Here is a 25,964-nt window from a genome sequence, read left to right as displayed (position 1 = left end):
CAGTCAACTGTCAGCTCTATTATAACAAAATGGAAGCGTTTGGGAACAACAGCAACTCAGCCACGAAGTGGTAGGCCATGTAAAGTGACGGAGAGGGGTCAGCGGATGCTGAAGCGCATAGTGCAAAGAGGTCGCCGACTTTCTGCACAGTCAATTGCTAGAGAGCTACAAACTTCATGTGACCTTCAGATTAGCCCAAGTACAGTACGCAGAGAGCTTCATGGAATGGGTTTCCATGGCCGAGCAGCTGCAGCCAAGCCACACATCACCAAGTGCAATGCAAGGCGTCGGATGCAATGGTGTAAAGCACGCCGTCACTGGCCTCTAGAGCAGTGGAGACGCGTTCTCTGGAGTGATGAATCACGCTTTTCCATCTGGCAATCTGATGGACGAGTCTGGGTTTGGAGGTTGCCAGGAGAACGGTACATTTCAGATTGCATTGTGCCAACTGTGAAATTTGGTGGAGGAGGAATTATGGTATGGGGTTGTTTTTCAGGAGCTGGGCTTGGCCCCTTAGTTCCAGTGAAAGGAACATTGAATGCTTCAGGATACCAAAACATTTTGGACAATTCCATGCTCCCAACCTTGTGGGAACAGTTTGGAGCGGGCCCCTTCCTCTTCCAACATGACTGTGCACCAGTGCACAAAGCAAGGTCCATAAAGACGTGGATGACAGAGTCTGGTGTGGATGAACTTGACTGGCCTGCACAGAGTCCTGACCTGAACCCGATAGAACACCTTTGGGATGAATTAGAGCGGAGACTGAGAGCCAGGCCTTCTCGACCAACATCAGTGTGTGACCTCACCAATGCGCTTTTGGAAGAATGGTCAAAAATTCCTATAAACACTCTCCTCAACCTTGTGGACAGTCTTCCCAGAAGAGTTGATATATATATATATATACATATACATATAAATATAAATATACATATATGTGGACTCTTTAGGGAAAGCAATGTTCAACATTTCCCCCACAACTGGCTGAGCAAACATTATGATGGGAGAACTTGTGATGGAAATTTTTTGTGCCAGAAATTGCCCCACGTTTGAAAAATACAGCCATTGGAGCGGGGCAGCAGGATGCTTGTTGAACAGCTCAGTTTGAAGAGCACATTTCTACAGCGGCATTTTCCACAAACTTTGCTTATGTTTCCATCGATTTATTGACAGCACACACAAACAATCGTTGCAGAAATGGGCTAAGTGTTGCCAAATCCTTATTAACGAGCAGCTGCAGCTTCACCAATATTTATACTCTTTGGTGGCAAACATGAATAGCTAAATCAATAACCATTTAGCCGGTTGATAATGAATCAATACCGAGAGCTTTTGTTGATATCGCACGGTCCAACAACAGAAATGTTTGGAGGGAAGCAAGCCTGTGTTTGACACGTCTCCTTACTCCCATGAAAAACTAATCAGATGCAGGTTGCCCGAACTCTTTGTCAACTGTCTGCACTGCTGGCGATGACACACCTACTGCTAATTAATAGCGAGGACAGAAGTGGAGTGCCATGGTCCTCTCTGTTTTAAGCGTATGTCATGCTGTCACCAGAAATTTGTTTTGTGGCGGGGACTCGACTGTGACGGCAGGCTTCCTGACAAGGCTTCAGGCTCGGTTTCTAAGCACCAGCTGGTCACTTATTAGCTCTGGCATGCATTGGAAGTGCTATTGATGCAGAGCTAATGGAGAAAAACAGTCTCAACTCCTGAGCCTATTTTGTCCATCCGTAGTCAGGGCTGGCAGAAAGATACATGTCTAATTGTTATCAGTTAAAGCTTGAGATGTATTTAGAGGACATAAACAATTCAGAGTATTTGGTAAAGTCAAAACCTTAATCATCTGATCAACAAACTTTCAAAGAGCATCTCATTCTATCTCACCAGGTTTGATGTTCATTTACAACTCCTGCAGATGTAAGTCTGAGGTAAGCAGTGGATGTTTCATCTGGAACAGCAATATCCTTCTAATTATACCCACGGGAATGAGACTCAAAATACACTCCAAGTGAGTGAGTGATTCCAGAGTGATGATTAAAAAAAATATCATATGACTGGCTGGTTAGGAGCCTTGGCTGCAGTTTACTGGTCCATCAATGTGGAATCCTCCCTCAGGTGTGGTCACGAGCTTTTGGCAGTGACTAAAAGAATGATTTCACAGACAAACGCCCAAGAGGATATTTCTCCACGGGGTGGCTGGTCTCACTCGATGACGTGAAAGAGTCAGTGAGCTTGGCGATTCGGGAGGACCTTGATATCAGGCCGCTGTTCTTTCATATTGAGAGTAAGCTAGTGGCTGCAGTATTATGACGCCCCTTGTCTGACTTCTTCTGTGTTCAGGGAAAGACCATTGGTGGAAGGTGAACCAAAAGTTCACTCCCCAAGTGGAAATCTTCCAAGAGGAGCTGGAGGAAGTTTATTTGAAAATTTATATTGGTGTGCTCTGCTCACACTTGTGCATTCAGAACCACAATAACCATAGTTGCACAATCACAGAATCTCATCTGTGCTCTCTGAAGACTATCTGAAGGTTACTCAATAAAAAAGGAAATTCATTAATATAACAATATTTAATGTAATATTAATGTAAGGAAAATATATTTCCTGCAGCACACAAAAAATGGATTTTCCCTGTAACTGTGTCTACCACCAGTTGTAACAACTAAAGCTTGTGAGCTACGTTGTTGCCCCATTTTTTTAATGCCAAGGATTTAAATACCTAGGATTTTTTTAAAAAAGAAACAAGTTCCCCAGTCTCAGTCAGTCTTTTGCCAGTTGCCAGCAGGGTGAGCAGACTGTGGCTGGAGTTGGTGGGTTTTTCACTGGCAACCATTTTAATAAATTCTCAACCAGTTTTTGGCTTTTAAAGAGCAAAATATGCACCAAAACAGTCTTAGTTTGTCTTTCCATAATCACCTGAGGTCTGGTGGAAATAAATCCTCATTTCGAAAAAGATGTGAAAATAGTCCAGCTTTAATTTCAAGTGAGGCCAGAAGTTAAACCAGAGGGGAATGAGATGATTTGCCTGTGATAATACTAAGAAACACAACGATGCAGTGTTTGATGATGTCTCTTCGTTATGTGGGTTGAAATGGTCTGAAAAATAGTGAAGAACTGGATGAATCTGTTGTACTAAACATTTGGGTGGTGATAGAGATCCTTAAGAAATTATAGAAGTAGAGCAGGTGGCATGAATCAAGCCGCTTGGACGGCGGCCTAAACACATTCATCAAGTGACTGCTGCTAATTTTGATTACCATAAAATTTTAAATATGCTTGCCATCTTTTCATACTGTAGACTGTCAAAGTTATGCAGAACATCGACCTTCAATGACCTAATTTACAGAAATACAATTATGATGATTCGGTTTATCAAATGATCTAGCTTAATATATCAATGAAGGGTTGTGCTGCAAGGGGTGTTGATGGACATTTTGGCTTTTGTTACGATCAAATCAGTGGCTAGTCCGCTGCCTCATATTAAAAGTGTGGTGGATGTACCCGCCTCCCCACTTTACCTCTATAAGCTTGACCTCTACCTCTCTATTTTCCTCTGTGGAGCACCCAGGAACAAAGATTTGTGCCCTCGAAGCACACCCCACTGAGATGAAGTACGAGCGCGACAATAGAGCGGAGGTCTCAGGTGCATCTTGTTCTCCGGCGACGGTGAAATATGCCACAGTGATGAATAGCAGGGAAGGGAAAACGGGAATGTGTGTGAGGGAGAATACATCTGAGATAATAGAGCATCAGTGAGTTTATGTGCGTAAGAAAAAAAGACAGAGGTGGTGACGGAGACAGACAGAAGAAAATTCTTCCAGACAACAGTCACATACAGTATGAACTGAGGTCTCAGCAGGAGGTCCACAAAGCCGAAGCCAAAGCGAAGACAGATCTCAGTTGTTCTCTTTCACTGTCACCCTCCTTTCTCTCTCTGTATGTCCCCGCCCAATGTTCTTCCTTTGTTTTCAGCCGTTTTGCAGCTGGAGTTTTACGCAAAACTTTAACCCAATTAAACTCTAATTACACAAATCTGTTTTTTCCTTTCTTTTAGAAAACAAAACCTGTACAACTGAGTGTCATTTAAGACTTCAGATTATTATTGTTCTTTATCGTCAGCTGCTGTTGGGACTGAAAAATTCACCACGACACAAATCACTGCCAAGTCTAGGCATTATAAATTGAACAGATGCATTGTCAATGCTATTTCATCGTCTTTGTTCCCATTATTTCTTTTCCATTTTTCCATCATCATCTCCTACTATTCTGTCTCTATTCCCGTTCAATCTGTCTTTGATTTCTGTGTCTGCCTTTCTCTTCCGTCTCATCACATGCCCTTCTTGTCTTCACGTCTCATTCTCTCTCAATGGCTCTTTCCCTGATCCGTTTCTTGCCTCTCTCTAGTCTTTTCTCCTGTCCCTCCCTCTCACTTTCCTCACCTGTGGGTGACACCAGCAGTCTGCTGGTTGAACAGCTGTGTTGACCTTCCAGGCTGAAAACAATATGATAGTTTTGGCACCTTTGAGGTGCAGGAGAAGAGGGGGAGGTCTTTCATATTCAGTCTTTTTCATGATAATTTCATGTTCAAAAATCTTAGTAGTTTAAATTCTTCTAAATGTGTTCCTTCTGTATCTAGACTGTCCTGTGATGACCTAAACAGCTAACTGATATACAAAGATAGCCACCAATTAATTCAGTTACATTCTTTTCAACTTAAAAACACAATAGCATTTCTCCAAGCAATGTATTTTTCATGCCACACAGTCAGCCATGTGTACACAATTCTGTATTTAAAGGGTCTATTTAACAATTTACATGTAAAAATCACATTTTTATTTTCCAAATGTGAGTGGATCTTACCCCAACATAAAAATGAGACCTTCCCCTTCTCTTTTGGTGCCTATACCAACCTCAGGCTGATTTTTATAAGTTGTTTAATGTTGTGGATTTCTTTGCGAAGGACCTTGACTTCGCTCTCGAGTGAATCGTCTCAGTGCCTCTTTCCGCTTTGCTAAGAGATAGAAGCAGTAGCTATAGTCTGTTTAGAGATGAGGTCCGCTAACCTGAACTATCGACCAGCTTCCAGCACAACACAGCTGTTCCACAGAGCCCCTTTAAATATGTGTAATTATTCAGTGTGCAAATTATAACACAATAATAGTAATATATTGGACAACACTTACAGAGCATACCACAGGTTATAGATATAGCTTGCCACACAAAACTTTGTTATTGTACCATTTATCGTACTTGAAGAGCACACAAATGTGGCCACAAACCAAACATGTGGCAAGAGTGGCCTGCAAATATCTGTTTACCTCCTTTTGGGTCAGAAAAGGTTACCTGTCGACCTCTTTGTCACAAAAACAATCTGTTCATGTTTCTTTAATCACAATGATAGTTTTCTGTGTGGTGAACTGTTCCTTTAACAGGGTTAGAGCAAAAAAAAAAAACCCTCCAACTTTTTTCCAACTGTTGCCAGAAAGTCATTTTCACAGCCCTGCTGTGAACCAGGTCTTTCTAGTTCAGCAGGGCCTCCCCCTCTGTCTCTATCACACTGACTGCCATTTGATCTGGGCCGACCACCCCCCCAATTTTGCTGTGACAGGTTTATTTCAATAATGCAGGTGGTACAGGGTGTGTAGGCACCGCAGGAGCGTGGTGAACTGTGGGACTGTGGTGATGTTGGACGTGTGTGTGTGTGGTGGAGGGGATGTGTCACAGCAGTTACAGCTTCAGTTCACAGTTCCTGAGGAAAGAGAGAGGGCCCTCTTTTGTTGACTCAAGGCAACCACCACCACCAGAACCGCAATTTCTGTTCACCCATGATACCTCTCAGCCATCACTGATCTTGACTTATTACCCCGCTACAGCTCGTCTTTCCCTGTATCTGTCTCAGAGGGTCTTGACCCTTTTCTTTCCTTTTCTTAACCCTTTCTTGTCCTCCCACCCACGTTCTCCTAATTGGCAGAACTAAGGTGCTGCAACCCTAGGCAGCAGTCTGACCTGACCACCTGCAAGAAAGCGATTGCACTTAAACACACACACACACATTCCATGGAGTCATTAATCAAAGCAACTGACTGACAGAACCTCCAAGAACCTCATTTCTGGTGTGGATGGATATTTTCAGATGAAGCAACATTTCTTCGTGAAAGAAATGTACAAACACTTGTGCCCTTTACTTTAAACACACACACACACACACACACACACACACACACACAGATGCACGCTCTCATATTCTGTCATCTAGAAATGCTCGTATGAGTTGCACAGGGCCTTCTGATCTGATTGGGGAAAGTTGAAACTCTGCTGTGTGTTTTCTCTGTTCAGTGTTCGAGCAAGTGCACCGGCAATCAAATTACGCCTCGAGATATTTAGAAACTAGTTACAGTGATATGTCTAGAAAGACAATTTATCTGAATTATTCAAAACATTTTGATTAACTTCCTCATGATAATAAACACTGGATACAAAACAGCTTCTGCGCTGTGACACATCCAAGACTACACTGACAGCAAGAGCTACATGTGAGAGATGTAAAGTGGATTTTACAAACTTGATTTCAGTGTTGTGCGAGTAGCCAAACATCAGCTGTTACTTTTCTCACAACTTTTCTGCACTTCTCTGAGTCATGTGTGGGGTGTCACAATTTGGATATGTGAAAATCCAAAAATCACTCAAAATTAGAATTTGAATTTCATTTACTGAATTCAAAGGCAGTATCAGCGTTCGCACACTAGCCTCCAGAGAGAGAAAACACCTCATACACCACACAGGCAGCTTACAGGTCATATGTAGCTGCTCTTCAAGACACTTATCCTGTCTGCATTAACACTGTCAGCTGACTAGTACCTCTGGTGCAAAAGGAGGAGCTATATTAAAAAAGTTCAGATAAATCTTATTAGTATTACCCACAATGTCAACGCACTGAACACCCTCTGGCATTTTTTAAAATTTGATTTAGTTGGTTTTACCAAGAGACAGCAGCTGTAAGAACTGAGTGAGCTTTCTACGGTTAATCACACCCATCTTGGCTGGCTTTAACTGTTTGTTATTGCTGTTTGCTCGTCACTCATTTATGATTCTAGACAGCAACTGATACATTTTTTTTATTATCAGCATCCAGACATTAGAGCGGATTAAAGGGGCAGTATACACCGATCAGGCATCACGTCATGACCACTGACAATTGGAGTGTATAACACTGATTATCTCTTCATCATGGCACCTGTTAGAGGGTGGGATATTTTAGGCAGCAAGTGAACATGTTGTCCTCAAAGTTGATGGTGTTAGAAGCAGGAAAATGGGCAAGCGTAAGGATTTGAGCGACTTTGACAGGGGCCAAATTGTGATAGCTAGACGACTCCAAAACATCTCCAAAACTGCAGCTATAGTTGGGTGTTCCTGGTCTGCCGTGATCAGTGTCTGCTGGTTCTGATAGAAAGGGGTCAGAATACACAGTGCATCGCAGTTTGTTGCGTATGGGGCTGCATAGCCGCAGACCCATCAGGGTGCCCACGCTGACCACTGTCCACCGCCAAAAGTGCCAACAATGGGCACGTGAGCATCAGAACTGGACCACGGAGCGATGGAAGAAGGTGGCCTGGTCTGATGAATCCCATTCTTTGACATCACGTAGATGGCCTGGTGTGTGTGCGTCGCTTACCTGGGGAACCCCTCACACCAGGATGCACTACATGCACTACAAGAAGGCAAGCTGGTAGAGGCACTGTGATGCTTTGAGCAATGTTATGCTGCAAAAGCTTGGCTCCTGCCATCCACGTGGATGTTACTTTGACACGTACCACCTACCTAAGCATTGTTGCAGACCATGTACATCCTTTCATGGAAACAGTATTCCCTGATGGCTGTGGCCTCATTCGGCAGGATAATGCACCAGGCCACAAAGCAGAAATGGTTCAGGAATGGTTTGAAGAGCACAACAACGGGCTTCAGGTGTTCACTTGGCCTCCAAATTCCTCCAGAATTCAGTCCAAACGAGCATCTGTGGGATGTGCTAGACAAACAAGTCCGATACATGAAGGCCCCACCTCGCAACTTATAGGACTTAAAGGATCTGCTGCTAACATCTTGGTGCCAGATACCACTGCACACCTTCAGGGGTCTAGGGGAGTTCATGCCTTCACGGGTCAGGGCCGTTTTGGCAGCAAAAGGGGACCAACACAATATTGGGCAGGTGTTCACAATGTTATGCCTGATTGGTGTATAAATGCAAAGCCAACAGAAATTCCTTATATCATATAGCTACTATAGAGTTACTGTCTCTGTCATGTAAAGCTGTGAGAAAAAAGCACCAAAAATATATTGTCTTCAAGGTGAGTTGTGAAACTGTGCTCCTTCAAGAAAAGAACACACGGACCTCTCAAGTTTAACTTTTTCTTTACTGCTGTGGAAAATAGGTAACCGCTAGATGATTCAGAAAATTACTTTAAATGATACAAACCCATCTATGTGAAAAGTGCTGCTTTATGCCAGAAGGGCCAGTCGTCCCCTTATAAGCAGAGTGGTAAGGACCAAGGTAAGGATAACACGGGGCCACTTCATCAAATCATACCCTCTCTCACCTGCCATTTCTCTCCAACATTCAATCTCAGTTTCTAATAAAGACCTCTGCCAATGTAGAACAATGATTGCTATTTCAGACCCTGTGTAGTGGTAAATAACTCTGCGTTTCATTTATAACAAGACTGTCAGGATACACTGCAAACCTGACAACAGCTCAACCTTTCACAGTCAAGGTTGTGGATTAATTTCCTATACCGCGGCCCCATGAGCATTCTGATATTTGCTACATGGCTCCATCTTAAAAGGCTGCAAAGATTTCTTGGGTGCAGGCAGAAACACATCTGAAGATGGTGTGTAATCAGCACGTGTAGTCTGGAGATTTCTACAGTCTGGATCACCGGTTCGACTTTCTCCGGTACGCTCTGGTCAAAACCATTAAATCTGCCGCCATATCAAATTATGACTTGCTTGCAAATGCCACACACAAGCACAATATTGATTGCTTGGAAATGTCACATAAGACCTTACATGAGTAGACAATAAAGCCAGTAAAGTGCAGAGAAGTTGCTGTAACTTGTGTGTTAGGTACCACAACACAGCAGCATATATTTCTATATTAAGCTAGAATAAACTTTAAGTAAATGCATTTAAAATTCTTAAATAAAAGAGCAAGCAAGATACATCAACTGAGCACCTGAGCATATAATCCCTTACAAACTACAGTTGTAGTTATCGATCTGATGTAGGTCATTTCAAGCAGAAGATAAACCCCAAAGAGCTAAGCCCTGACTACTCCGGGGGGTTCAGGGTCAGTTCCTGTTTAGCAATTCAGACGGTTGAAGTGTAGAGAGATCCAGCTTTGATCCATCAGTTCACAAAAGACAGTGCAGAATGATCCAGGAGCAAGAAAAAACACTTTGATGGGAAATATTGCAAAATCAAGAGGCTTGAACCAAACAAGGTCTGACGGGAGCGCCGAGATCATAGAGCAGAAGGTTGGACAGTACTTGTTGAATAGCAACAGAATATAATACAGCCCTTACTGCTGGACTGCCCTTGAGCAAAGTCAATCATAAAGTTGCTCAATGGCAAACAGAGACTTGTGTTTGAACCAGCTCAACAGTGACCGCCAACCGTTGAGCAGCTCTGGTTCTGTGAGTGAAGTTTGCATTCATTCACTTCATTAATGTTTCAGAAAAGCAAAAAACTTCAAGATGAACTATTTCAGTATTCAGGATTCAGTGCAAATAAAAAAAAAAAAGGAAAATGGGAAAAAGACGCAAAGGTATAAGAATGTGGGGTTTGAGTGAAGGACTACTCAACTATTGGAATCTATTGGAAAAGGAATCACACCATTGTGAGTGATTCCTTTCCAATAACTTCTTTTCAGCCTGTCAGAAACAGAAATCACTGTATCACTCTAGAGTAAACACAACGGAAACAATCTGATCATAGTGGCAGTAACTTGCTAGCTGCCATGACTTTTGTGGGTGCGAAAAACATTTCCAATAGTAACAGCAAGCTCAACCAATTTAGCAACATTGCGGTTACATTTTGGAATTTTGGGTAATGTAGTACTTCTCCATGACACTGAAAAAAAAAAGTGTTTCTATAAACAAGGTTGATATTGTACAGATTTGGGGTCAGTGTTATCAAACAGAAATCAGCAGAAGGCCAAGGAAAGCTCAAGGAGGCCACTCATATCTGATAGTAAGCCCTGACAATGTGGCAGTAATCCAATGTGCACAATGCCGTCATTCCATTGATCAGTCACATCTGTGCTTTTCTTACTGTGACATGTCAAAAAAAGGCCTTTGCTAAATAAAATAAGACCATGTTACATTCTCTGACCCCAGGATCCCAGAGCCAGACATGTTTACTGTCTAGCACTGCTGCAAATAATATTTATTTTTATTCTGAAAAAGGTACTTTTTGGTCTATAAAATATCAAAAATACTAAACAATGTCTATCATGGTTTCCTAAAGCCCAAAGTGACGTCTGCAAACATCTTGTTTGGTCTGACCAACAGCCCATATTCAAGAGATACGCAGGTAACTGTCACATGTCACATAAGCCAAAGAAAGCAGCAAATCCTTACACTTTTGTGGCGTATTTTCTTCAAAAAGACGACTGACGTTATTCATTGATTATCATAGTAGTTGCTGGTGAGTTATCTGTTGATTTACTGCTCTAATCACAGAAAGAGTGGCTCATTTATGTCCTTTAAAGAGGACCATTTTCTCAGTAGGCCAAATTAAAAAAAAGAATCTAAAATCCATGTTCTAAACACTCACATAGTTTTGCCAACACAAGGGCAAAAACATTTATTTTTCTTATTAACTGAGAACACACTATCCTCCACAAACTGAGGAGACAAAGGAGAGAGCAAAGGATAAAGGGAGCCACTGGCTATACGAGAAAGAAGGATGCTGACAGAGTCGGTAAGGGATGAGAGACATCAAGAAAAGAGAGTTGGATCACCAAGTCGTTCAATCACAAGTGGAGCAAGAGAGACTTCAGATTGCAGGAAATTGTATGTGCCCCTGAGCAGATCAACAGCCTTTGTCTGCCCGACGGAAAATGACTGTTGCATTGAAATGACTCCAAATGGCTCAATGCTATACACGGGTCATTGATGGGCTAGGTGTGTGTGTGTGTGTGTGTGTGTGTGTGTGTGTGTGTCCGTGTTGGCAGAGAGAGCCATGCTAGCCAGGGGCAAAACAGTCTCCATCCGATTAAACAGAGCAGGACGAGGTGATCATTCACCTCCACTTGCCCTTCTAAGGACTCACATACAAGCACATACCCACACACACACACACACACACATACACGTACACCAAGGAAGGGTTGAAAGAAGAAGAGGATCTCATGACCAGCGCCTACAGTTTGGAAGAACATAAACTCATTGACACGTCCCCGCTCCGACTGCAGTCTTGCCCTTGCTTTGAGCTCTTTTCACAGTTGTTTGCAGTTGCTATGGTGCTCCTCTCTCTACAGTATTCTAAATGATCTAGCCCGTAGCTCCATTATAGGACTTGAATGGAAGTTAATCGCAAAGTCGCTGGGATAGAGAAACAACCCCCACAGAGAATACATTTGCATTTGCAAGTAATGAGAGCAGATTCAGGTAAGAGCACAGGCAGCAGTGCCTTATCCAAATATGAAAGCATAGATTCTGACATCAATCAGAAAATGTACTTGAACTTTTTTTCTGTCACAGGAGTCTATATACAATATGAGCTCTCTGCTCATATCCAGACTCAGAACCAATTGATCCCATGTTGTAACCTTAGTTAGACTAATCTGTGATCTGAAGCAATGATTTCTATCCAAGAGTGCAGCTACCTCGGCAGTTGTTAAATTCAAAGACTGTGGAGCAGCTCAGCTGATTTGAAACAACAAATGGATAAAATATAAAGCAACATGTTGTTTCAAGATGCAAATAAATATAAAAATAGGATTATAAATGGATGTTAGGGAAGATCTTTTGATTTTCATTCAGCTATGTTAGACAGACCTGAGACAATTTGATCAAATCTAACACCATACTGAGATTGAGAGTGTGTGAAAACTAGTTAACAAGGGAAACGAGGAGTGGATGTAGAAAACTACAGTATAATTGGCTTCCCAGCAGTTGTTTAGTTCTGAAATATCTCAGTAGCAAACAGACTGATCAGCAGTGGGAAGAAAGGCCAGTTTTAAAATTAAACATGTAAATGTAGCTGTTGGCTGGCAGTGAGTGGGTTTGGAAACCCAGGAAGAAGCCTGGCTGTCCCTCTTTTGTAGGAGTAACCTTACATGTCCAAAGTCAGCATATACACACAAACATAACAAATACACAAAACACATGTCCTATCCCATGTAGAGCAAGAGATTCATGGTTATTTTCTTTATCAGTAAATCATCTGATAGTTTCTCCATTTGATCAGTTATGACTAATCCTTCTGTTGCTGAAATACTCTAAGTCATGATTCTGATATGGCAATTTCTCTTTCCTACATTGTAGCAAAATTCTTCTTGGACTGTTGGTGACGTGACCACTTGGACCTGGTTAGGAGCAGGGCTTAGGTTAGGTTTAGCCTGAGGTTAGGGTATCTCTTGTTTGGGTGTGTAAGGCTGAGAGTGTTACATGTACATAAATGTGTGTATATATGTGTATATGCATTTTCTTTTTTGTTCCTTCTTTTTTCTTTTTGTTCTTTCGTTTAACCATAGCTGTATTTACTTTGTGCATGGGCCCCTCTAAATAAGCTTTTTAAGCTTCATAGGGGTCCTTTTTCACAGATTATTACAGATTTAAAAGAGTATGTTGTACATGGTTTTAATCTGATGTGAATAAAGAAATGAAATGAAACCTAAATTAATAAAACTGTAAATGAATCATGAAAGCAATTTAATGAGATGTATACACTTTGAACTAACTATGACAACTAAAAATGACAATTAAATTGGGCGTGATGGAGTTCTCCACCCAGAAGACAACGAGCTGGTTTTGATATTCAGTTCTTATTCTAGATTATATTTCATCGCTACATGAATAGGTTTGGGAAGAGAAGGAGAGGCAGCTGAGTTATACACTCTGCGAGGTCATACAGTTACAGTTATTAACCACTTGAGCCGCCTCACAAACACACTCACGGGCTCAAACATCAAAAAATCTGCTCATGCACTGAGATACCATTTAGAGAAGCCCAGACACTGCTCCCTGAATCAAATTAAGGTTTTTGCCATTTCTCGACAGAGATTATGGTCTCAGACAGAAAAGAGCCAAACAACGAGCGGGAAGGAGGGTGAAGAGGAGGAGGAAGAAGATGACAAGAAGGAAGGAGCTGATGAGGGGGAAATAGAATCGAGGGAATGGCCGATCCATTTTGGCGGACAGCTCTGAGATGCAGCGTGTACACAGCTACATCAATCACAACAGTAATCTGGACCCACAGCCAGTGCATACTAACTGCTTGCTGATTGACTGGAAACACACACACACACACACACACACACACACACACACACACACACACACACACACACACATAAAAAATAAAAAAAAACGCAGGAGATTCTATAGGAGCTGCATAAGCAAATTCAAAGGGATTCAATCAAACAAAAAGGGCATAAATAAAAACAACAGCATCCAGTGTTTTGCACACACAACAACGGGTGGTTAGGTATCAGCGGCACACTGAAGATGTCACAGTCTCCCTCCTAATGAGAGCCGATATATTATTCCCTCCACTGCAACACCGAGCAATGGAAGAGATCCACTGTGCATCTTAACAACACAGGAAACATAATTTTTGTCCAGTTTGAGACATTAATTAATTTAGATATACGCACACACACACACACACACACACACATTTCAAATGCCCTACACATACACATACCCATCCGAACAGTCACTGTGTATCTCTAGGAGGTCCAGTCAAAGCAGAGTGGTGGAGAAAGCTAATGATACAACCCAGGCTGAGGTCTACCAACTCCAAGACAGTGTGTGTGTGTGTGTGTGTGTGTGTGTGTGTGTGTGTGTGTGTGTGTGTGTGTGTGTGTGTGTGTGTGTGTGTGTGTGTGCATGCGTGTGCATGCGTGTGCTTGCCGCGCGGGCGTGTGTGTGTGTGGTGTGCGGATGGCGTGCACGCATGCATGCCTGTGTGCCTTTTCTGAATGAAATGAAAGCTGGTTTGAAAACACAGACAGGCTTGTAAGCTGAAATAGTTGCCTCCAGGCACTGTAGTCATCCATCAATCCAAAAATCACTCACATCATAACATTTATTAAAGAGATTCGGTGAGCGGCAAAGAGACGAGAAAGGGGTATAAAAAATAACTGAATCTCATGTAGCAAAGTCTTAATGTACGGTAATCTTTTTTGTCCCTGCTTATATCAGCATCGCCTACAATATTCCAATTTTGTACCTTTTGATTCCAGACTTAAATAAAATCTCCTAATGGGTCCAGTGTGAAAGAAATTCTACTCTGCAATTAGAGCCAGGAGGCTTTTAGTGGACGTGGATGTAGCAGCACATCACAGGTTTTACCTCCCTGTATTATTACAGCCTCTGTTAAACTGGCCACATGCTGTAATGAAAGGAAGGAGTCACATCTGAGAGAGGACTGCTGACAGAGTTAGAGATACAGCAGGGGAGAAATTGACTGACCACACTTTCATAACACAACTTTCAAGGACTCATGATCAGATAATATGTGAATCGGGGAAACAGTGGAGTCTGAAAGAAGTTTTTCGATATATTGTGGAAATTATTAAACTTTGTGAAATCACACAGAAGTCAGTCAGTGCGTTTACATGACACTCAAGAAAACCAAATTACTGGGTTAGTCTTAGATTTTTAAGATGCATGTATACACCTACGTCTGACTAAAATCGGACCAGATCGGATTTCACATAGTCGTATTAAAAAACCTAGATTATTCGATTGATAGTCACATTTCTCCTGCATGTATACATTCCATCAGATTGGATTTGGATTTTGCGTTCTGTGCAGGCTCGAGATACCCGCAAGCAAGAGCGCCACTGTGCATCTAGCTTGTGTGATTATCACGTACACCATATACGAAATGTACAACGATGTAGCTTTGTCTCGCTCTTCGTATGCCATCTTTCTCGAATGCAGAGGCAGAGTTTGTTGTTGCTGGTGATGTAAAGAGGTCTGCTGCGGCGGCTCTATCACCACTAGTTGAAATGGGTACAGCGCCACCTATCGTACCGGGGTATGACATGCTTCGGCCAGTAACTCGATTTTCTCACCAGCATGTATACTCGGACAATTGCAGTTGTCTGATTGAGTGGCATAGTCGATGGCTGTAATCCGACTAAGCTGTGCATGTAAACGCACTGAGTCACATTTGGGGATGTTTCTGTATTGATTTCAATGGCCAGGATGATATATAGCTAACATGTAACAGTTAGGCTACGGAAACCAATTTATGACAATTTAAGAGCAATTGATACTATAGCAAACATGAACACCTACAGAGATGTAACTCACAACCAGCTCAGCACGTACATCTCAGTGTTTCCCACACATTCATTTCTCTGTGGCGGTCCACCACGATATCAACATTGGCCGCCACATATTGATTTTCGATTGTTGGAGCTGCGTGTCCCATTCTTGCCTCACTCAAGACGGCACACCTGTCGGTATATAGTATGAAGTTATATATGCCGATACAGTGGATGGTGGTGTGGTTTGTAATTCACCAATGAAGAAAAGGAGAAGGACTATTTAACAGAGTTGGCTTGACCGTAAATAATTATAATTGATAATTGTGTAAAAACATTGTGTCAATCATGTGCACATTTGTTTGCATACAGAGCGGAAGAAGTACAAGTGTCCCAATTCTATAGAGTACTATTGGATTTTATGAACAAAGTTTCTTTTTGATTTTAAATCTTGTGGACATTATGATAACCTCAACACGACAGGGATGGCCAGGGATTTCTGGTAAAGAATATATGGGCCAAACCTTGATGGTAGTAGGATTCCAGTACCAGCTTTTATAGTCCACTATATGAGGGTCAAACTCTACATAAGCTTAACGTTGTAAAGAAGTGGTTCTAAGTATAGCAGCAGCACAAGTAATAGAAGAAGAGCTCTGCAGTTAAGACTGGCTAATTAACGATATGAAGAATAAAAGAAACTGTCACTTAAATGCGTACTTTAAAAAGAGAAAAGTATTTCATTAATGCCTTGCTGAATGTGTGCAATGACTAAGAAGTAAGTAACAGTAAGTGTTGCGATGAGCGTCCTTGATTTGAGTGAAGTATGAATATTACACACATGAAAGGTCAGATTGTTCTTTCTTTTAGTCTTAAGAGGGGTAAAAGCAGAACCAAACGGTACCAGCAAGCTGCGAGCCTGAATGGAGCGTCAGTCCGCCTTTATTTCCCAGGTAGATTTCATACTGTGTCTGACAATATAGCATACTGAAAGGGTCATTCAGGAAAAAAGGCACTGTCTTATAAAACATATTTTTGCAAAATAAACACATTAGCACTTCATAACAATAACATGGTTAGGGTTTTGTTTCTGAAACAGTATATTTGCATTGCAGAGATATGTGGAGTCTCCTTTAGAGATAACTGCAAGATATATCCTATGGTAAAACACAGTGATGAGACATTTCGGAGGTTTTTGTTTATTTGTTTTTTAATCTAAAATTGATATAATTACTTACCCCATGTTTTAGAAGAGTTACCCATGTTGTTAACCAACTCAAAAACACATGTTAAATAGGTCTAAAAACTATTTTCTCGTGTAAAGGGAAATAATATATGACAACAGTCGACTTTAAAAACTCTTCACTTATTTAGCAAAACCACTCTTTTGTGCTTTTCACATCACACTTAGCCCAAGGCTAAAAAATCTTTAACACTGGCATGAACCTGGCACAGTCCAAAGTGGACCAACCCTGACTTCAACCTATAGCTTGCTGGCCCTGCTCTGCAGCAGGGTTAGCCCCAGGTTTTCCCCTGAGAATCAACTAAACACAAAGCTAAGCGGTGCCATTGTGAAACGGAACTAAAATGAATCGAGTAATCACGTCATATCACACTCAATAAGGACATTTAACCCAGGGTTAATAGAAGTACAGTCATCCCAGGGTCAACTCTGAATTGTGTTAAGCTGTTTTTGTACACTAACCAGTGTGCATTGCCTGCTAACTTCGAGCTATACAAAGTCTTAAGATATGAGATGAGAGTGTATATAATGTGTGCCTCAAGAGACGTTCAGTGCTCAAGAGGGCCTTCACAAAACAGGGCTGAAGTGCCTATTAATGTGTTATGTCACATCCAGCTTGTTGAAATGTCCTGAAAAAAAATGTATGCATTCAACCTAAAGTCCTTGCTGGTATTTTTAAAACAGCACTTTTCACATTGACTCCCACACTTCATCTTGAGATTTATACGAGGTCAGGGCTCCGATCAAGAGATCACACAAACATACAAGTGTGGACACAGTGGGGAAGAGTTCAGCGAAGTTCAGCAGGCCCACAGAGTTTGCTGAGCCGAATGAGTCTCAGACACCAGTAATACAGAGCTGAATTTGCTTTAAAGCTGGGGTATGTTTTGACATCCTTAATGTTTTCAGCGGGGCAACTCAAGAATCAATTTGCTGACTTCAAAGAAATGGCAAAACTCTTTTTAAAAAAAAAACACCCCAAAGGTCTTCGAGCAGAGAAAAACTCTAGATCTTGCCTATTTCTTAAGCGGCATGGCAGCTGAACTGTTTTTTCACATTGTGACCTGTGCTAACCATGGATGATAACACTGTTGCCATCACATATATTGTGCATATAGCAACAACCACTTTAATGCCATCTGCCACAGATCTACTGACAGTCCTTAACAGCACACATGTCAGATGAAGGTTCAGCTGTCTGAAAATGTTTTCCAGTGCATTATTATGCAACATTAGTTCAGTGTAATATATATTTGGAATTCTGTGCGAACATCTAAATGGAACAAATTCTTATGTACTGCTGATCTAAAGGTGTCTGTGTAATCTGTGCAAGTATACTCTGTCAGAGAGGCTTGTCAGGAGGTCTAAAGGCAATTTCTGTAACTTTAGGAAACTGACATTCATACCCACTACATGCAATGGTTTGCCAGCAGGAAGCAAGCAGGGTTGGAACTTCCATCTCTTTTCTAATCTTGACACAACTATTTCTGTGACTTTTCCACTGTAAAACCAAGTGCAGTGCTATGAAGGCTTTCCAAATTCCCTTAATTTGTTCCCTTTTCCAGTGTTGTCTTTTCGAACATACCACAAAATTAGCTGTGATAAAACTTGTATAACCTGACAAAGAACTTTTTTTCACAGTTCATCTGCACAGTCAGGGATAAGATAACCCTGGGATAAGAACAGTAACAATGTTTTACATATTACTGTTTGTTTGCTTGTCTTTTGTACATCCAGTGCCAACAGTTTTCTACACTGCCTGCCCATTGCAATTATGGTATGACAAGGGTTAGGCAAATGAAAGTAAATCGGCTGAATCTGGCAGGAAAGTTTAAACAAGTGCTCTGAAAAGTAATCAAAAGCCATACTTGTAAAGTAAAAGTAAAAGGTTGAAAACTTACGTCACTGTTATGATTTGCATAATGGTGAGGCCCCAGTTGTGGACACCGGGGCAGGCAGGAAGAGGTAACAAAATGCAAGTCCAAACTACAAAAGGCAGGTAAAGGAAAAGAGACACAGATGGGCTGTGAATAAATGAAGAACAGGTGTACACAGAAAAAAAAGGGGGAAAACAGACAAGAAGTGGAAAGTAAAACATGACAGAACAGGAAATTGTCTACAAAATAAAACAGGAAACAACTAACGAGCAACACACCCAATGACACATATGAATAGTATTTGAGTAAAAGTCTCATTTGATTAAATATACTGAAGTATAAAAAGTCATTAGACTCTTTTTTCTATCCCACAGATGAAATTAATTAATTAATTTACAAAATGCACTACTTTGGCTTTGATGCAGCATGCAATCTCTAAAGTCACTGGTAATTAAAGTCAATAAATGCAGTGGAGTAGAGGTACAATATTTGCCTCCAACATTTAGCAGAGTGGAAGTATAATGTGACAGTAAATGGCAATAATTAGGTAAAACACAGCATCTTAGTGATTGTACTACATTTCATTACTGATTGAAACAACCCTTATATCTCCTCCAACTTCCTCTACAATCACTCATTTTTCAGGTCAGTGTGACTGATCAGAGCTTCAAAAATTTGGGACCATGAGTGAAAATCTCAGCTACAACCATCACTTCTCATGCCAACAACGACGTTCAGCAAGAGCAGTTCGCCTTCTAGAAGACGCTGTCTGAGAATGTGAGTAATAATTCCCCAAACAACATCATGTCTCTGCCCTGCGTACGACAGCTGGCTTTTAACTCCATCTTCCAGTGTGGCTGGCTATAATGAGCCGACCCTTACACTTCCATGTCACAGAGAAGTGAGTACTACTATTGAGAGTAACCCAAACTTTTCTTTTTTAGATGTTGTTGTCCTATGAACTAGATTAATCCTTCACTAGACAAGAAAGTCAATACTGGGCAAACACCTGGAGGTTCCGTAACAATATCCAGTGTAACTTTCTGCAAAATCTGTCCATTGCTGTTATGATTAGAAAGCAACAACAAACCAAGGAAGGGACAAAATAGATGGATAACATGGAACTCCCCGGTGTGTGGCCGCGCTAACCTGTTTGCATGGGCACCGGAATGAAAAGCAAGAAGTTCCACCATGTAAACACGCTGCTCATGCAGGCAGTGTGGATCAGGTACAACAGCAGTAACAGCAAGTACTGCTGTATTGTAAATTAAGATGCCAAGTAAGGTTGTCAAATATTAGTACAGATTAATTTCGACTCCTGTGTGATTCTGTGTGAATAATAATTCATATGTCAAATAAACTCTGGAATGGGATGTTAATCCTGTTCATCAGACTGGGAGGGTCTCCCACAGTGGAGCTAAATGAAGTCTGGGATCAAAGAACTGGCTCCAGCTCAGAGGCACCGGAGGAGGTCAGACCTTCAGCATCCTCTCTTCTCCTCTCCTCTCCCCCTTTTTCTCCTCTCCCCCTTTTTCTCCGTCTCCACTTTTTCCCTGTCGTCTCCTTAACTCCGTTGTGATCTCTCCGTCTTTAATCTGCTCTGCTACGTACTGATCTGTTCTCCCTCCCTGCCTCTCACTCTCTCTCTCTCTCCCTCCTGACATCTAGTTCAAAGGAGGGGCCTCCCACTAAGTACCCCCCATCACCTCTCTCATCCATTTCTCTGCAACTCCTCCTCAGTGGGGGGTATTTAGGCTTTCCCTCTGAAACTCTCGGTTTCTCATTTTCTCTCTTCATGGCTCACTCTCCTCCTACTCTCATTCTCATCTCTCTCTCTCTCTCTCTCTCTCTCTCTCTCTCTCTCGCTCTCTCTGTCTATCCTGCTGCCTTTAATATCTGTCTTTCTTCCTTCCAAGGCTGAAACAACTATTCCGCAAAATTGCACGTACGGACGCAGAAAATGGTTTTATGGGTAACTGACGGTAACCAAGAAATTAGGTACATTTTTACGCCGGTCATCTTCCTTTTGCTTCAGTACAATTTCTTTAAAGTAACAGCCATTTCTTAAGTCTCAACCTGTGTGTGTTATGGCAACATGCTCTCACTCCCAACAGCAAATATGCCCCCCCACCTCATTCATTTCAATGAGGGGAGTGTGCTCCAACTTTTGGAGAGATGCAATGCGATGTCATGTAGTGGCTGCACATTACTCAAGCTGCAGATCAGACTGGCGTGAACGACCAAAAACGAATGGAGCGCTTCGTAACGTTTAATGTGCGATCACTCAGTGTGGTCTTGTTTACCAGTTTAAAACCCACCGTCATGATATGCCTCACCTCTGGGTTGTTTACTCTTAGATTTAATCCGTCGATGTGGTCAAGCAATCATTGGAGGGACCAGCATGCTAGCAGAGCAAACAAGCGGCTTCTCCTCTGCTGTTTAATCTGTGCCGCGAACTGCTTTTAGGTGCATTACTGCCAGCCTCTGGATGGTGGAGGGGTTGAGGGTCACAACATTACACCAGCGGCCACATCACCATAACCACCAACGCCCAATTCTATCTCAATGGGGACAAAGCTTCAAACTACGACTTTCAGGTTGGACCTTCAAATTAAATGCTGACAGATATTTCACACACAGTTTTGAACAGTTAATGTTGTTTGGTACCAATACCGCCACCAACAAGCTGGTTGTTTGAGCCAATGCACATGAGGAGGTGGATTCGAAAGTGAAAAAGAAAAGCACAGAAATGTTACACATCCATACAAAGTCAGTCGAATCGACGCTAACAACAATGGCGGCGTAATTATGGCAGTTGGGCAGAAAACATCTTTTCGTCCCTTCCAGCTCTCTCTGTAGTCACTCCTTCTAAATGCCAGTGAGCAGATCACAGTTTCCAGATGTACCCGCTCCAGAGACTGTCTCAAAAGTTTGTGGCGTGTAAAAATGTGTGCAGATGGCCAAAAAAAAAAAAAAAAAAAAGAGGAAAAAGATGCAAATTTGGCCATCATGCTTCTACAGTCGAGCTTGTGGGATGGTAGAACAGCTTTGGAGACCCACTCCCCCGACATGTCTCGACGAACCAACATTTTAGCTCACTTCCCGCCATCACTGGCCGGGTTGTGCAGGTCAGGAGGAAGCTTCGGTTTCTCTCTTGAGCTCGATTTTTTTATTCTTTACACAACTACTGTGTTACTTTGAATTTGTGCATCACCCCGGATGCTAGAGTGGCATTATATTTAAACGATACCAAGCTTCCTTCCCCTCTATTAGGCCAAGCTCTTCACTGAGCTTTGACTGTGACTGTTCAGATCAGCAATAAACACTTTCCCCTTCCGATGTGATCAGACAACACATCAGTAGCCTCATTCACCCCTGTCTCCTTTGCTGTCCCATCTCCTCCCCTACGCCCTTTCTTCTTTCCTCTCCTGGGTCGGCTCCAGGCAAAAGACGACCTCCTGCTGAGACAATACTATCCTCCCCCCACATCACCCCTGCATCCCCCTGCACCACACAAATCAACTCCCATCTCCTCCCTCCTCCCTTTCAACATTTCCCCTCAAGCTTCTCTCCATTTCCTTTCACCCTTCACCACTCTCCTCTCCCTGCCTCCAAAAGGGAGAAAAAGTCAGGTGTGTCTATCCACGATGTGAGTTTATTTGTACGTGTGTGTGTGTGTGTGTGTGTGTGTGTGTGTGTGTGTGTGTGTGTGTGTGTGGGAGCGGAGGGTGGATGTGGTCGATCGTCCAATTCAAACCCTCGACCTTCCCCTCCTCCTCCCCTTCTTCTGAACCATTTGACCCTGAATCATTATTGGGAAAGTGGCGTCCAGGTACTTTGCTCTGTCAACCGAAGCCGCTCTCCCTGCAAGAGTTACTCACACTTAAGCATTCTAGTGCACACACACACACGCACACACAAACTGACTTGCACAGAAACCAAAACACACACCCACAGTCAGTCGGTCAGTCAGTCTTAGCGTCGGTGAGGATAAAGACACGCTCACTTCATTCTTGTGAAGCTCAGTAACACACACAAACACAGAGTCGCACACTCAGCAACACACCCGCAGACACGCACACTCATGCACACTGGGTTGCACACGCCACAACACACACCGACACACACCTTTTTTGGAGTGATCCTTTGCCAACATGGCTGAAGAAGGACAAGAGAGGATGTGAACTGCAGCAAACCTGTTTTCCGGTGTGTGTGTGTGTGTGTGTGTGTGTGTGTGTGTGTGTGTGTGTGTGTGTGTGTGTGTGTATTTTTGCGTGTGTGTGTCATTGAGTGTGCAGACTGAAAGATGACAGGAATCAGCACAATTTAAAAAGTGACCTTGTAAATTTTGAAAACAGAGCACTAAGTGAAGAGTATGGATAGATAGCTAGACAGATAGACAGACAGACAGACAGACAGACAGACATACAGACAGATAGACAGATAGATAGATAGATAGATAGATAGATAGATAGATAGATAGATATCGCCACAGTATGATTGTCCCTTCAACAGTCAGGCAATAAACACGTGATGTTGACGCGATGTGACATGTTGTTGTTGTTGTTGTTGTTGTTGAACATGGGCATGTTTGAACGTATCTGCTGCACAAATGTTAACTGCTAACGAACACAGCTGGAGATGGCACGACTTCCAGTCAAAGATTGTTGTTCTTTTGGGCGGCGACGAAAACAACATTTTGGCGCCACTGACACATCTGGAAATCCTACCGGGGCGCGTCATGGAAAGTTGGCGTCACGCTTAGACATGTTGAAACACGGACTCAAACGGCGGTCACTGGTTTGGCAGCCTTGTCGCCTGTTCATCCATCTCCATCTACTCCACACATCATGATATGAAATGGATGGATGGAAGGATAGATATACACTTACTCGTAGGCATCACTGCTGGGTAAGGTAATGATACACAGATGATGATGATGATGATGATGATGATGATGATGAGACCCTTAAGTGCAGCCACAGCAGTTAGGGAGGATTGATTACACACCCAAACAATTGCACTCGCTCTCATTAACGAAGTGCAAAATATATATCATACTTAAAATGCATGACTGTCATTGAAAGTGACACTGACTCACACATACACAAAAACACACACCGGGTGAAGTTACACACACTCTGCACATCCACTAAGTCAATTAAATAATGCAACAACACATACACACAGGCACACACCCACACGCACACACACACACACACACACCCGGAGTGAAGCAACCAGCCATTACAAAACAACAATTAAGCCTCAGTGTGGAGGAGTGGCAGCCATTCCGCCTTTAGGAACCAACGCTTACTAGTTAAGGGATGAGAAGAGACTTTTAACTCACAGGGAAGAGACTACTGAGACAGATATAATCATTACCTCCACAAAGCCAGGATTGCATTGTTCCAACACGGACAACATGTTGGCAATTTGCACCTTAATAGGACGGACAATCTCTGGGGGGAAATATGCTCCACAAATAGCTTTCTTTCACAAATCTCGGCGACTGCCTGTTGGGCCCAGAGATGCAGATGCTGAGCTTTTTCCACAGGCGGCGTTTCTCACAATGCAGCACTGCCCCCGCATGGGCGTCAGCGGAACAGGAGTGGAAGAAGTGATCAGAGGCTAACGGAACGAGAAGACAACCGCAAAGACGAATTAATTTAATATTACCAGATTCAAATTCACCATCTTCTGCTGCAGTTGTTGAGGAGAACGCTGCAGTACTGTGTTGCTGCTCCAGAAATGTTTTGGACTGTGAAACTTGATTGTCATTATGAAGTGACTATATTAAAAAAAAAAAGTTTTTATTTATCAGGTAATCATTAGTTACCACATATTCTTTTCCCTGTTAAAAGGCTCTCTTTTTCCATCAACATGGCAAGTTTTTCCTCACTCGACCGAGGGTCTAAGGACAGAGGATGTTGTTCACTGTACAGACTTTAAAGCCCATTGAGGCAATGTGATTACAATTTTGGGTTATATGACTAAAAGTTGATTTGATTTGATAACAGGTGGTGAGTTGAGGATTTTACGTCTGGTTAAACACAAAACAAAACAGAATCTCCCGTCTCACAGACACACTAATGTCATTAAAAGGAGACGCGGGTAAGAAAAAAAAAGGAGGTTGAAGGATTACATGGAGGCTTTTTTTAACACCGGGTTACGTTCTATGGGCTTGTCAGGTCGTTCATCTGTGCTGCACCGCTGACATTGCTGAGGACAGTGTGATGCAAGGACGCTGACCTCAACCTCTTTACAAGCCGCAGGAAGCCTTGAGGACGGATGACAAATGTCCAGAGCGACCCCGGAGGGTGCCCACCTCAACATGTAACTCTGTGCCCCGCAAATGGCCCGGAGAGGATGGACTTGGCAGACCAGAGGAGCTGACGAAAAGAAAAGCCTTTTTATTTTACTTAAATGCAGTACAACACAAATCTGCACAGTTTCTTTCTGGAAAAATAACATTGTAGCCTTTAATTTGCAACTGCTCCTCCAGACTATAATGAGCGTCATTTCAAAGTATCCTATCCAGGATCTAAAAGCATCGATAATCTGATGTTCAGACTGTATTTGTAAAAGTTTCACGATAGCTAAACTTTACGAAACATTCCAGATGACGTTCCGTACATTCACAGCTGTACCTGTTAGACACTGAGGGGATACTGACTTGCACTCACCTCGCTAACAAGCTAACAGGAAGAGTGCCAAAGTCTCAAAAAAAACAAAACAAAAACAAACAAAGCTTCTGCTGCATGAACCTTGATGACACTTTCAGGATGGGACCGGAAACAAACTCAGCAGGAGAAGCTGATAATTAAGCAACATCTCACCTCAGCTGGAATCTAAACAGGTAGATGAGCAGAGTTTATCTGTTTGTGTAAACTTTATTTGATTGATTCAGGCTTTCTGGTGGGTGCAGCCCCTCGAAGTTAAGAAAACAAAAGAGCGAAACGTATTTAACGGGACTCTGGCTAAAGAAGGGTGGCTTTTGGTGACAAATGGCTCCAGGGAGCGTCTGTGACACATGGCGGTGCAGGTGAAGAACAAGAAGATGAACTGTAGTAATGACTCCGCTGGACATCGCCTGTCCTCAGACAGCCTCCTCCATCACTGACTGGCCTCAGACCAGGACAGAAAGAAACTTAAAGTCATGTTGTCGCCCAGTTAATGGAACTTAGTACTTCACACAGCAAAAACTCCTCCAAATTAGAACATTAGTTCGGTTTTATTTTTTAGTCAATTAAAATGAATGACTTCAAATATTTGAAAGCAATAATTCGACATTTTGAGGAAATGCACATAAAGAAGTGATGCGACTCTAAAGAGTGCTATTAGTGTTGGA

Source organism: Acanthopagrus latus, chromosome 13 (genome assembly GCF_904848185.1).
Source record: "Acanthopagrus latus isolate v.2019 chromosome 13, fAcaLat1.1, whole genome shotgun sequence".
Lineage (NCBI taxonomy): Eukaryota > Metazoa > Chordata > Actinopteri > Spariformes > Sparidae > Acanthopagrus > Acanthopagrus latus.
This window is presented reverse-complemented; position numbering follows the sequence as displayed.